Genomic DNA, 14,807 nt, shown 5'->3' with positions numbered 1-14,807 from the left:
TCTCTACTGTTTCTAATCCAATGAAACCCTGGCTGGAACCAGCAGAATCTGCTATGAACAGTTTGTGAGGATTAAATCTCATTAATATCAGTCTGGGGGAACATAGAGCATTTTCTTCTCTCTAACTGGGTTGAGGTTAAAAAAACTTTACATGCAAGTAGGAATCTGTCCCTCTGTTTCTTTAATCCTGGTTTGCAGTATTTAACAGCATCCTACCACACTGGAGTGTAACTCCTCATACAGAACTGGCAGATAGGAAAAAAGCAGCTTCCACTGCACTTTTCTTACCAAGCTTTCCATAATCTTCCTGTAGACTTTCCTGTAGCAGTCCAGGGCAGTCTAAGCCTTGGTGGCCTTGCTGCTGAGTGACAGCAACCCTGTGACCATTCTATTAATGTCATACGAACAAAAGTTCTGTAAGACATTTGCCCACGTTTGTTATCTACAGGTATTTTGAACAGCCACCTTCACAGGAAGTCACATCACAGAGACAAGAATGTTTCCTTCACCAATTGTTTGCTATTCTCTGGTACAACCCTGAAATATTTTGAAGTGGTTTGCTTATGACTCAAGAAAGGAAAAAATAAGTAAATAAAAAAGGAAAGATCAGAATCAAAGATTTTGCAGTTGATGCAGTCAGCTGACATTCATGACCTCTTGTACTATTTAAAACTAGACTGAAGGTGCAGAAGGCAAAGGCAGAGTAGCAGCTAACTTGCAAGATTGATGAGGGAAAGAGAAGTTTCCAAAACTGCAGTGCACCCTTTTGCACTGTCGTAGTGGCAGCAGAGCATTACTCAGGCAGACAGAGAGCTTTCATCTAAAGCAGGAATATTAGCATGCAGAGCCTGACTGCATTTTCATTTGAAGCTGAGCAAGGCAGGCTCATTCTCTCCAGCAAGTCAGGCTGATGCATTCTCCCAAGAATCATGTCTTACAGAAAAATAACCATGAAATATTAATCATTTCCTATTTAGAGCTACAACTGTCACAAATGATGTAGCTCTCTCATGTACAACCTCTTGCTGAAAAGCTGCATATGGAACACAGCAAACGTCACCTGCTTCCTGGGCAGAGAGAAAGGCTGGACTGTGTGAGCAGGGGTAGTGCTGAGTCCTGTGGCCAAACCCAAGCCAGGTCATCCCCTGCCCACTGCCAGGCCACCCCAGCTCCCTGCACCACGAGTTTGGAGCCGAGGAAACGCTACCAGGACCTGCTCACAGAGTTGTGAACAAAGGGGCTCGGGATTGCCCCGCACACAGGGAGCACTGTGCATTGCCCTAGCCAGCAATGAACACAGCACAGGAACACGAGGAGAGCCCAGAAATCCATCTGTGTGAGGGTTTGTGCTCAGAGCACGCCGGTGGCACTGCTGAAGGATCATCCTGGAAGCTCCGTGTGAGCTGGGGAGCTGCTCACTCAGGGCTCAGCCTCAGTGACTGGCAAGGACTGCCATTCAGGCAAAACTGCAAACGATGAGAAATAATGTCTCTGCATAGCTGACAGGCAATCCAGAGCATGGAGCCATTTGCATAAAACAGTCATTGTCATTTCACACATGCAGATCTCTGGCAGTCAAAACCTCACAGCAGATCATTCGGGCATCGAGGGAGAGAAATTAAATCAGTTGTTTGCTACAAATAACTCATCCAGCTGTATCTGACATGGCACTGCCTCATCACTAGGTGCTGTCAGTGCTGCAAGGTGTGACCTGTGCCCAGGATCTCAGGGCAGCAGACCCTGTGTGACATCTGAATGCACACACTTGGCTGTTGCAGGCTGCTGCAAATGGGCCAGGAAGATCAAATTTTTCACATGGGTCAGGGGGAAAAAGCACTCCCAAAATGAAGGTGATGTCCACAGACAGAATTGGGTGATCTAGACCACAAGAAATTAATGTCTGTAATTGAATGTTTGTAACTGGGACATTTTTGGGTTTGATGATAATTTTTTTTCTATTATCAAATACACTTTCAGTCACATATTTAGTGGGTGTCTTCTGATCTTTCTCAATAACAATTACATTTTTATCTGAAATAGAGTTTCCCTTTCACCTTGAAACTATGTGATTCTGTAGCACTTTTCCCCTCCTGATACAATGGAAATTAGTTTTTAGACAGAATTAAAACATCCAACTATTACCTCTGTAACCAGGTACTTCTTGGAGACAGAGAGGGAAGCCATTTCAATGGAGCTGGCTTCAGTATCCACAAAAAGTTTCCCAACTTTCAGTTCCAGTACTGGTTGCAAAACACTTTCTTCAGCCATTGCAGTGTGATGCCATCCAAGTTTGGGCTAGAAAACCTTGAAACCCTTGCTAGGACAATTAGCAGTTGCTCTCTAATGCTGGAAGGCAAATCAGGATTGTTGTGCATCCACATTTACCCGCTCCCCAGCCAGGGGAGTGGGGCTGGATGGAGGTGATGAGCACCTTTCTGCCTGCTCACAGTGTCCCTGAGGGTGGGGTGTGTGTCAAACACCCACAGCCACCTTCTCCAGCTGTCTCATCTCACTGGAGGCTGCCACTTTGCTTTTGCTGTCTCCACTGACAATGGCAGCCTGCAGGAAGAGCTGGCAGAGAAAGCAGGTTCCTCTTCCTAACAGAGCTAGGACGATGTGTTTTCCCAGTCACTGAAAACAAAGCAGCTGATGAAGTTTTCCAGCCACAGCCATGGATCCAGGGTGAGGCAGAGGTGGGAATCCAGCTTGTGTGCCCTTCTGCTGGCTGTGTGCACCAGGCTGGCTGCAGGGACTCCATCCCTGAGCCTCCCTGCTCCCAGCTTCTCTCCCTGCAGAACAGACAGCTTTCCCTGCCCATCTCAGCTTGAACATTAAACATTCAAGACCGAGAGGCCCCTTTACTATTAAAAAAAAGGCATAAAATTTTCAGCAGGTTTTGAGGGGGGTATGAAGGCAAACAACTCACAGGATAGAAAACTGCTCAAAATAAACTACATGAAAAGAGCAATGTGACATAATAGCCCCTTGTACTGTGACTGAAATCAACTTTAGTTGATTTGATCTATGGCTTTGTACAGAAGTTACCTGCAAAAATTTCTGTGTTCTGCAGCATTGTGGCATTAGAGCAGGCTCTAGCTCTGAAGCACAATGAATTTAATACTATTTTAAAATATAGCTGTTTACAGCCTAACTAAAGAACTTTTACATTTTAAGCTATACCACTGAAATCCAGTGGTGAGAACAAAAAGGCCAGGTTCAGCTATTCAGAGCAGTGAATCTTTTTCTCCTGATGTGCCATACACTGAAAAGCATCAACACTGTAACAAATATTAAGAAATCTGTCACTTGCTATCATCCAGCTGGAAAGAACAAACTCCCCAGGGCTCACTGTTGACAGCGCTGAAAGAAAGAGCCTCACCTGGAATCACACTTTATTTCATCACAGGGAACGCTTCAGTGTGCAGCCCTTCCCCTACAGATATGGGCAACTGGCTATTTTCTGCACTAATTAAAGGATGTTAAAATGAAATCAGCCACTTCTTATTGCCTGTCTCACATTTTGTGTTCACAGGCGTGTTGAAGCACGGCTAGGGGTGGCTAAATATTAACCATGAACAACTGGAAAAAGAAAATCAATAATTTCTAGATTAGTTGCCTTTTATTTCCCCATTCTAGTGACTAGAATTTCATATGCCATTTACTTATTTATCATTCACCTGGCTGAAGCACCCCTGGAACTAGTGAATACCCACACATCCAGATCTCCCCCCTAAACTGAAGGATTGGTGGGAAATGGAGCCCTGGATCCCTGTGGGCAGGTACATGTGCATGTGCTGACAGCAAATCCATGCTGGAACGAGCAGAGCTGAGCAGGCTGAGCTGGGCTCCCCCCAGCAGGCTGCACAGGCAGGCAGGGCAGGCACAGCGTGTGCCAGGTGCCAGTGCCCCCCTCACTCACCCCCAGGGTGTTTGGGCTTTCTCTGCCACAGTGCTCCTTTCCTGGTGCAGCACGGAAGGGAGGGGACAGAGCTTTACAAACAGCCAGGCCCCAGTGCCAGCCTGGGCCCAGGTGCCCAGTGTGCTCACACACTCTGGGGGACACAGAGCCAAAAATCAAGGCTGCCCCAGCCCACAGAAACACCTCAGCCCCTGCCCCACCCTCACCCTGAGCCCCACAGAGCCCCAGCACACCCCATGTGCAGTGACATGTCACTGTCAAAGCACACCACAGCCTTTCCACAGACAAAGCCACACCAGACCTGAATCAATACAGGTACAAGAAGTGCCAAGAATTTCCCCAATGGCAACCAGATTCATCCACACCTTGCTTTGCTACGGCCCTACTGCCCACACAAAAGCCAGTTTAGGTTTGTTCCTCCCAGGAGCACAGAATGAAATCCCAGTGTCTCAGCTCTGTGACCCCCCAGGAGCAGAGGGGAGAGCACAGAGACATTTGGGGTGCAGCCAGGGCAGAGCCCAGGGGGTGAGCCCTCGCTGCCTGCTGTGTGCCAGCAGCACTGACAGTGCCAGGGGCAGGCAGGAGGGCACACAGGAGCAGAGAGAGCAGCACTGCCTCTCTCAGGGCTCAGCAGAGAGCTCAGGGCTCTGCTGCTCCAGCCCTGCCCCTGCCCAGCACCACCAGTGAAATTCCACCTGATTGGTGAGAGGAATGATGAGCAGGACTCCATGATATCAGAAGGCTAATTAGTTACTTTATTATACTATATTAATCTGTACTATATTACACTACATCTAAACTGAAACTGCACGAGCACTCAACTGAACACAATCTTGTGACTCTCTCCTGACTGAGTCTGGACACGCACTTGGCCCCGACAGGCGAAGGAAACAAAACCCCACCACTGTGGGTAAACCATCTCCACACTGCATTCTACTTTGGCACAACACAGGAGCAGCAAATGAGATAAGAATTGTTTTGATCATTCTCTTCTCTGCTTCTCTCAGGTTCAGAGAATGTGAACCCCACCCAGGAGAGCCCTGGCTGCGGGACCTCTGTGTCACAGCACTGATGGCAAGGTTTCCTCTGCTGGGAACAACTGGAAGCCCCAGTGCAGGATCACTTGCCCAGAAAACCAGCACAGCTGGCATGATTAAGGCCTGCCAGCGGAGGGACAGAGCAGGCTAATAATGCATGCTGTCCCCACTGTGTGACACGCCAGCCAGCACAGCACAAGACAGATGGCTGCTGCCTCTGACAGGCGCCACCAGAAATCGTATTACAGACAAGTCAAATCCATCCATTCTAGCAAAACACCAAAACATCCCAGCTCGGAAGCTCCATCTCCTTACTGACAACAGTGAAAGAAAACAGCTCAGATATCAGTCACACAAGTTTCTTTTTGCTGTTGGCAAGTTAAGAAAGCGCGTTCAAAACAACAGTAAATAATCTGCCTAACAATTCAGAAACATCTGCATTGTATTGCGCCTCTGTTACAGCATTAATCTCCCTGGAGATCCTCCAGTGGCATGGACTCACTCAAAAAGCAGTAGTGCAAAACCCCACATGGCACACAGTCAGCTTGTTTGTCACACGGGCTGCTCTCTGGAGCCCAAAGTCTGAAATGCATCAGGATAAGACAGGAAACAAGATCAGCAGCAGCCTCTGCATCTGCCTGATAGCAGCACAGAATGAGGACAAATTAAGAAACACAGGGCCTGCATTTGGCTATGTCACAGCAAAGGTTATCTCCGTGCCAACTTGTCACCTGGATTGATTCTAATGCCTCGTAAGTCTCTGCTAAGGGCACAGAGTTACCCATCTGCAAGCAAGAGGGAACACAATCCCAACATTACCAGGTACAAAATGTTTCTAGCTCAGGTGGTTTTCCCTGCTGATGAAGCTGAGTCACACGGGTGCTGGGGGTGCACACAGGCAGCTGCCCTCAGCCCCCTCCTCTCAAGTCACCAGAGCTGAGGGTCAATAGTTACAGAAACTTATTGCTGCTGCTGCTGGAGCTCCTGGGGGGGAGAGGTGAAACCAAGAGTGTTTCTTGCTCCAGGGGAATTCTTGCCTTTATTACCAACTCAAATTACAGAGAGTGACCACTGCAATTTAAAATCCTCTATCTATGCTTTGACCTCTGCTCCCATGGGGGGATTTCCCACCGCTGCACTGGAACACCATGGTGCTCTGCCTGTTGTTCAGCAGCACACTGAACACTGGGAAGCCATCCTTGTGAAGATGACACTCCCCAGGGCACTCTCCAGGCTGGGGTCCCTCTCTGGGGGCTGGAGTCAATGCTCTTTCCAGGCTGCTTCAAGCCCAGCCCAGCCAAGGGCAGTTTGAGAGGTGAGAATTCCTCGTCTTGCTCTGGCTGTCCACAGCTAAACTGACTCCACATCGAACATTAAGAGAGCTCAACCTGCATAAGGTGAGCACCACCCAAAGTGATCACGTTTTGAAAAAATCAGCCCAAGTCCTGGAACACATTAGTGACACTCTGTGGAAGATTTCTGCTCTGTAGGATCTGCAGAAGGTGACACCAGGCAAAACCCAGCCTGCCCACCACACCCACACATTCCTGCTTATCAGCTCATGCTGAATTTCAGACACCATTCAAACAAGACAACAGAATTTTTTCATCAACATCAAAGATTAACTATATTTTTAATTAAAAAGACTGCTTTCAGATTGAAATGGCCTTTATACTGTCTCTGTTGCACTGGAAATGGATGAGAGGTGAGGAACTTCCCTAACTGCTGCTGGTACCAAACTCTGCTTCAAGGTCTCCCATGCAAGAGTAATGTCAATGCATGGGCTCAGGCTTTAAATTCAGCTGAAATTTTAGAAGTACCTGAGTTCATAGGAAGAAATAGCAGCAGTGGCAATGACCACCATCAGTCCCAAAATAGTTTTAATCACTTTTTACTCCACCTTTACTGTAATTATATGAGCCCTCCTTTGCAATAATTACACGTCATACCATGGACAGATGGCTTTTGATTTAGTGATCTCCTTCAGTAACTAATGGTAAGATTAAGACAGTCCTTCATTAAACATTAATGATTAATACATCAATACATCTAATAGCTAAAGATATTAGAGTAGTTTCTTCATATTCAATTATTGTCCAGAATGATGGCTCAGGAGGGCTTCCATAGGAATATGGGGAGTTCTGGGAAAGGGTTAATTATCCTTCATGAGTCGCTAAGCAACAGTGTTCTGCTCCTGTGGCATGTTTTGCCAGCCAGAGCCTTGCAATGATGCAACCTCTCTGCATCTTATCCAGAGAGCTGGCTGAAAACTTGCCTGCCCAAATAGCAAACCCCTGGGCTGCTCACAGACTTAAATTTAGCTTCTGGTAGCTATTAGTTTTCAGATTGATTTATAGCATTTAATTTTCTGTTCCAAAGCATACTGTTTTTTAATATGAGTTAAGTGATGGAAAAGAGGTCTAACTAAAATGCAGCTGTAGAACTAAGAAGAAAGAAGCCCTCATATTCCTCAATATTCATATGCCACTAATAAGCCACTTCAAGAGACATGTCAAATATAACAAACAAAAGCAAACTTGAAAGACTGCAGAAATTCAGAAGCCAGGTTCAGGCTTCAGGAATGGTCTGTTCTCCCTCCCAGAGGGAAAAGAGAGGCACAAGGTAGGTACAGACAGTGTCAAGCAGCTGCACTGGAGGTGCAACCCAAACCACACCAAGAGTGCATCAATCATCAAGAATTACTGAGGGCTGGTAACTCATGAATCAGTCTTATTTATTTGTGTTCATCTGGCAACACATAGCTCATAAAGACTTAATCAGAGGGAAGGATGCCTCCTATAATGAGCAAGGCCAAAAAACCAGGGACCTGGGAAATACATTTCCAGCCTTTGAAAGTTAATTTTCAGGGACTCGCTTCTGCACAGACTTGGGGAACATTTAAATCCACACATGAAAATCAAGATTGTTTTGGGCACAGCACATATAAATCAAGCACTCCTTGCTCAGCCTCAGTCACTCACTATCAGCCAACCTCTGTGAAACAACACAAAATCTCTGTGCTGACAGCATTCACTAGCAAAAACTACTAATCAGATTTAATGGAGCCAGGTTTTGCTTTGTTTCCTGCTAATTTCCCCGCTGCCTTATACAATACAGTAAGACCTGCTTACAGTAATATTGTGCTCTGTGTTTGTTCCAGGGGATGTATCCTCACCGGGGCAAGGAAGCTCTCAGCTGCTGCCACGGGATCTGTGCAGGAGCCAGACACAACCACAGGGCTGGGAAGGCAGCCAGCAGCTCTGCAGGTGCTCTCACCCTCCTTTGGTCACTCCACTCATCACCAGGTCTTAGCAAAGCAAAAAACCCCAGAGCTGCTCTGGACTAACACCTGGGTTGATAGATGGAAGTATCTGGAGAGGGTCAACAGCTCTCATGAGCAGGAACACTTTTACTTGGGGGCAGAAAAGGTGTCTCTGCAGAGCAGGTCTCTGAACAGTGACTTTGCCTTCTGGAAGGTTGCTTCAAGCAGGCTGGGGGATCTCCTTTGGAAATACTGAAACTAAAGACAAGGTCTGTGTGAAGGAATGTTACACTATATTGCCTTGCTACATAATTAGTGCCTTAGGCAGCCAAATCACAAGAAAAAGAATGAAAACCTATGAATTTGTGGTGCTGGCTAGCCTAACTTGACTGAGAAATAAATGATGCATTTAGCTTTATTTCAGTCTCAATGCTGATGCGTGGTATTTGTTACCTACATTTTATAAGGACGTTTTAAAAAACGAGCATTTTTCTAAGAAAGCTGGGGTATAGTGTCTTAAATTAGTTTTCATCTAAATTTCTTAAAACAGGATAACTTCAATATTGATGCAGAACAAAAAACCTTTGCGTGAAGAAAGACAAAAAAATCCTTTAAATATACACAAATGCTTGTTTCAGATAATTCTCTATTTTGTAATGAGCTGGGTTTGCTTTTAAAATACCTTGATCTCTTGCCGTGTGTGGATGGATTATGTGAGGAGAGGCTGAACAGGCTCATGTCTGAGACCACAGCAGCTCCTGGACTTGCAGCTGGACCAGGGAGACTTGTGGGATGCAGTCACCCCAGGCACTGGGAAACCTGATTGGAAAGACAAAAGTGTGGGGAGCTGGCAGCATGTCTGGAAGCAGAACCAGCAGATGAAAAAAAGAGCTCAAAGAGCCAGAAGGAAACCCGGGAAGAGGAAAGCTGAGGTGGGGTGGAGGTGTTCCTGATGGTTTCCTCAGTAAATTAGTTCCTGAGGTTCCCCCCTGCTCAGACAGGAGCTCAAAGGCACACAAATAGGGCTGGGCACTCAGTCAAGTCCTTCCTTCACTGTACACTTGAGCTTGGTGCTTGACTTGCAAGGCTGATGATATCTCAAATCCTCATTGGAGTTTGTTTCTGCCCTTGAAACTTGCCCAAGCTGTGAAAGAGAAATGCAGCTCTAGCTCAGATGTGAGCCCCTTTGAAGTCCTCGTGGCTGTGTTTCAGTCCTTGCTCAGCCAGGACCTACCAGCCAAAGCAAACCTGCACAGTTTTGAGCCAGGCTTTCAAACACACTTGCTAAATTCCTGTAGTTCGTGGTGTTTCAGCTCCCCTGTCTTTGGGTGAACTCCCTCCAGTTCACTGAAGTCAGGTAGACTCCAAGTGCCCAGGAATGCAGTCAGACTCTTCCAGGTATTCCAGCAGCAGGGATGGACAGTGACTCAGTGCAGACAAGTGGAAATGAGTCATAAAGCAGCATTTCCCCTTACTGAGCCAGGGCCTCTGAACTCCAACGAGATTACATTAGATTTCTGCTGCTTTTTCTGAAAAAGCCAATGAGATAAAGCTGGAGAAGAGAGCTCTGAATGCCCCTCTTGGAAAGGCAGAGCTCCCCACGCCACCAAGGCCACTCTCACAGGAGTAAAACACCCTGCAGCAGGGACCTTCACTGCTGGGGCTGCCTGCTTTTTCAGCAATATGAAATGAGAGCTGGAATGGGCCTCTGAAGGCTCCCTCCTGCACAACAGTATTAGAAACAATTGATTAACATTATCTAAATTACTTTTATAGGCCCAGGAAATACATACAGACACCCTGAAAAACAGGAAATCTCAGGTAATGCTCGAATGCATGAATAAGGCATGCACTCCCCCTACCCCCCCACAGGCATGCTGCAATACAGTCAGACAAGAATCTGGGGCACAATTATTCCCTATATTTTGAAAAAAAACAACAAACAAAACTGACAGCAGCATGCATTTACTTGGAAACAGTAAGGTAGTCTTTCTGCGTGCCATTAATTCACCTGTACTTTTTCCAGCCTCATAACCCATGCTTTCCCATCAATCTCCTGTTTTAGTATCCAGATCAGGTCTGGTTTGGCTCACATCTCCACAGAACTCAACAAACCCTCACTCCACTGGGGCACATGGTTCAGAATATATCAAACTCTTCTCGTGCAGTTGCTCCCAGGCATCTTTCACTGAAAACCTTCCCCAGGGGGTACTGGGCTAACCTGTCACCTCTTATTTTAACTTGTTTTAAAGGATGACTATTGAAGATAAAGAAAACTAGTTAGTTATAATAAGTGCTGACCAATTTTTTGGGAAAAAATAATAATTTCTTCAGCAGCTCTAAATTCTCGTAACCCTACAATTCAATGCTATACTTATAGCTCCACATATAGCTCCATTTGATATTTATGTCTAGTCAGGCTCCATTTAGCCAGGGAAATGCCACTACATGGAAGGAAGCCATCTGTTCCAAAACAATCAGGTTGACCTTGTTTTCCAGCAGGCTGGATCTAAAAGAAGGGCATGTCTTTGTCTCTCTGAGGAGACAAGGTGCCACGCGCTCAAAATTCAGAGCAGCTTCACAGGGACACTCAGAATCCTGCCACAAAGTCCAGAAGGATGTGACGGGCAAGATCAGGCTGCTAGAGCAGGGGTGCAAGAGGCATTTCCATCTTCATGGGCAGGGGCTGAAGGCAGGATGGATCCTGAGCGTTCTGCTCGTGTCTCCTGGGAAGCAGGGAGCAGTCAATCCCTGCCCCAGAGCCTGAGCCACTCATCTGCCTTTGGTACCCATGAGAACAGCTCCTGGCTGATGCCCTGGAGTCATCTGATATGCTGGCTTCCCCGGGACAGAGCCCTCTGGAAATCCCACAGTGCCTGATCAAGGATGGAAGATGAAAGAGAAACTCATTCCTGACCTTAGAAGGAAAGAAACACATCCCCTCAGGCACGGGAGAATAGGCACCTCTGTAAAGTTTTAAACTCTTAAAATTTAACTTTTGAAGCTCTTCTTTTTATTATAAAAGAAACAAAGAGCAGAACTATCCCAATCCCATCTCTGAGTGCTCTGTCAATAATTAATGACGACACACCTAATGAAACCAGCTCTGGCATGACAAGAGCTCCCTAATGCTCTGCTGTGTGAGTGAGGCAGGTCCAGCAGCCTTGATCAGCTCTCCCAAGCACAAACTGAGAGGCCAGAAGTGAGCAAAGAAATCTGATAATTTGACCAGCAAAGAGTTGTGCCTTTTCCTGCACAACACTAATGAGCACCAAGGCAGGAGCAGCCAGGGCTGTGCTCAGATGAGAGGGCCTGAGGGAGGAACACCCACCCTGCAATGCCACGGGGCTTGGCTTGACACTGATTTATGCCAAAGACACTGATTTTTGCCAAAACCTGCTGGGCAATTTCTAGGTACTGTTGATTTGGACTGGGGAAAGATTCCCAAACCCATCCTTTAATCCCAGGGTTTTTTTGGTCCTTTGTGTTAATCTTTCTCCAATTATTATTTTTCCAGACAAATTCACATTTTTGCTGAGTACAGAGAGCAGAAGATTAAATGGCTGTCTGAATCAGTCATTAAAAAAAAACCCCAAAAGCCTACACTTGCTTTGCAATTAAGAGAAAAAAATGTGTCTGGAGAATAGGGAAAAATTTCAAACTTGTTTTTAAACCTTCCAGCCCTTCCCACAGAGAATGCTTCCAGTAATAGAAATGTCAGAGCAAAGGCCATCAGCCATCCTCATCCACAAGGCAAGGACTGCAGGGAGGGAGCTCAGAGGCTCCCAGCTGCCCAGGCTTACAAGGCAGACCCAGGCTTTGGTGTCCCAGAGGATTTCTTGTTGCTGATGGCTTCTCAGTGTTGTAATACACCACACATGGCCATTTTCGCTGGGTGGCTTTTAACAACCTCTTCAGAATCTTTTGCTTACTTGCATCCACATCTTTCCAGAAATCCTTCTCTATTTTTAATATGATATTTGACTACACAACACATCTGATTTCCCAGGGAACAGTAGCTCTTCAGGAGAACCCTTTTTAATGAACAACTAAAAAAAAGCATCTTCTGTAGAACCAACATTTGAGACGAAAAATATAAATTCTCAGAAATGGTCTTCAGTTTAGATTTTAACTGGTTTCCTCCTTTTGTTTTATTTCCACACTTAATAAATTCCTGTTTGATTTTCCCTATTTTCAATATTCCTCAATTTTTTCTGGCAGCTCTGGTGTGAGACCTTCATTATTATTGCATGTATGCTCTATCTGCAAGCAACACTCTGCTTTGCTGACACCTTTTCCCCTTCTGTACAAATAACCACCCTAAGCTCTGATATCCCAACTGGGCTCTATCCCACAAGATGCAGTGGGATATCTATCTAGGCTCAGCATCTTGTGATGCTGAAGAATCCAAATCTCACAATAACAGGAGTTATTAGCAAAGCCAGGTATACTTATAATGTCATTTACTTATTAGAATCACATTTTTCAATATGTAAGTCTCTCCAGGGCCTGAAATTAATAGGAATTTGAACATAGGAATCTCAAAGGCTCAGAAGGCAAACATGAAAAGTTCCAGAAGGGATGTGCCACAGGACCAAAGTTACAAATCACCCATCCTCAGACCCCTTTTTTCTCAGGGTTTTTATTCTGTGGGGCACACAGTCACTTGGTTCATGGTCTCCAGTTTCTTGTGACAGGGTATGTACAGAACCTCTCACTGCTGACATCTGTAAATTGAGCTCTACCAGTGCCACAATCAATGCAAACCTCATTTCCTTCTGATCACACCTTCCATGGGGGTTCGACAACGCTCGCCAGAGCACGGCAGCGATCTGGGAAGCTACAACCCTCATAACTAGAACTGCTCTCCCCATCCTTCTGGCTCTGGTTTCCCCACCCAGGGCAGTCAGCCTGGTGCTGGCATCCCATCCCAGATTTCACCATTCCAATGAAGCCCCCTGCTCCCCTCTGTAAGATTTCATGTATCATCTCTACTGGGCCTTTGCTGTTACCCCCAAATATCTAAATACCCACCCCAGCAGGAGGCCTGGCCCTGCTCAAGGAGCAAGGCCAGCTCTTCTGAAAGGGTCCAGACTGGCCATTGTACCTGTAGACTGAGAAGTGGGCTCTGGAAATCATCTCATTACAGAAATGGCAAATCATCAGCTCTTGCAGTTCCAGGACAGCTCTCTTCCACAGGGATGGTGTCTGGTTTCATCTGCCAGGATTTTTTTATCTATCAAGAATAACTCAGCCCATTGAATAAGCACCTTTTAGGAAGTTGACAGGAAGCTGTAGAAGTTGGGGCTAATGTGGGTATGGAGGAGCTGATAGGATCAGTTAAACTTTGCACGGATCAATTCCAGAAAGCAAACCCACAGTAAATTGGCCACAGTGCTGAAAGATGAAAAACATAGTTTTCAACAAATCATTTCAAAGTTTCTCTTTCAAGAGCTGTAGTTAATTAGGTTCTGCCTACATATCCCTGGGCTTTCAGAGGTCCATGAAAACAATGCCCCAAGATAGAAAGGTTCATCAGACTCAAATGGTTTTGTTGTGTTTTTGTCTCTCTTGTTATTTGTCTGACAGGCAGAGCAACAACTTCCTCATCACATTGTATAGATAATTAAAGTCAGGGTTTGTAAGCACTCCTACACTCCCCACAGTCCCAGCACACCACCTGTGTAGGCAAAGCTAAGCGTGGTATTTTGTCAAGACCAAGCATCATCCTTCTGTGATAAGGCAGCTTCAACTGGCCACCTAAGGTTTGGGATTGCTTTGGGAATAGAACTGCCCATCTTATTCCACCTCTGGTAAAAGGCAGCAGCTCTTGTCCAAGACATTTAAAACTAGAGAGGAAAAGTTCAGCAGAGAATAATTCAGTATTTAGGAATTAATCCAGTTTTGACATTGTCTGAAATAAAAGTCCTACTCACCCAAAACAGGATCTAATGAATTCTTTGATCATGGCATGTTGGCAGCTAAAGTTTAAAGCTCATCACAACGAGTGCAACTTCTCTTGTCATGATCCCAATTTAGCAGCAGCTCTAAATGATCCAGTCACCCCCAGAATATGTTTATGAACAGAAGAACTGTCAGTGAACAAACCTAGAACTATCAGTGAACAAGCCTGGACAACTCTGTCAGGGGATTTAATGTAAGAGAATAGAGACAGTGCAGAAGGCAATCTCACCCGTGAGGAGCTGCAGCTGTACTAATTACCAAAGATTAGGAACAGGCCTGCCCTTAATAGCCACAGCTGTGTCCAGTGAGGATGAGTGCTACAAAAGAGTGGGTTAGCTGGTTGAGGAGGGAGCTGGAGTTTGTTGGTTGTGCTGTGAGGAGCTGTCCATGAGAAATCACTGAGAAAGTATGGAGGATTTGTAATAACATGACAACACAACTCTGCTTTCTTTGAGAAGACACAGCTTCAGGCTATGAGATACATAGAGAAATCCAACCTTCCAGTAAAATCCATGTCTTGCCCTATCAAGGGCATTTGCTTCCCCAGCAACTCTCTTCTAGAAAACATAAATATGGTTGAAGTGGTTGTGGCAAGTGAGATGTAGATGATGGTCAGAACTGTATT

At 45.8% G+C, this 14,807-nt stretch overlaps 1 long non-coding RNA gene across 2 annotated transcripts; it reads right to left on the bottom strand.

Annotated features, from left to right (window-relative positions):
• Window positions 1-6,842: 6,842 nt before the first annotated feature.
• Window positions 6,843-14,407, bottom strand: LOC135278423 (uncharacterized). Of its 2 annotated transcripts, XR_010345937.1 has the most exons (4): window positions 14,155-14,407; window positions 13,326-13,615; window positions 8,901-11,094; window positions 6,843-8,476 (listed from the first exon to the last, which is right to left on the bottom strand). It is a non-coding gene; the product is annotated as an uncharacterized LOC135278423 (long non-coding RNA). The 2 variants fall into 2 exon arrangements; XR_010345936.1 differs by having other exon boundaries at window positions 6,843-11,094.
• Between the last annotated feature and the right edge of the window lie 400 nt (window positions 14,408-14,807).

Source organism: Passer domesticus, chromosome 11 (genome assembly GCF_036417665.1).
Source record: "Passer domesticus isolate bPasDom1 chromosome 11, bPasDom1.hap1, whole genome shotgun sequence".
Taxonomy (NCBI): domain Eukaryota; kingdom Metazoa; phylum Chordata; class Aves; order Passeriformes; family Passeridae; genus Passer; species Passer domesticus.
The sequence above is the reverse complement of the archived record's forward strand: the minus strand, read 5'-3'. Positions and strand labels throughout refer to the sequence as shown.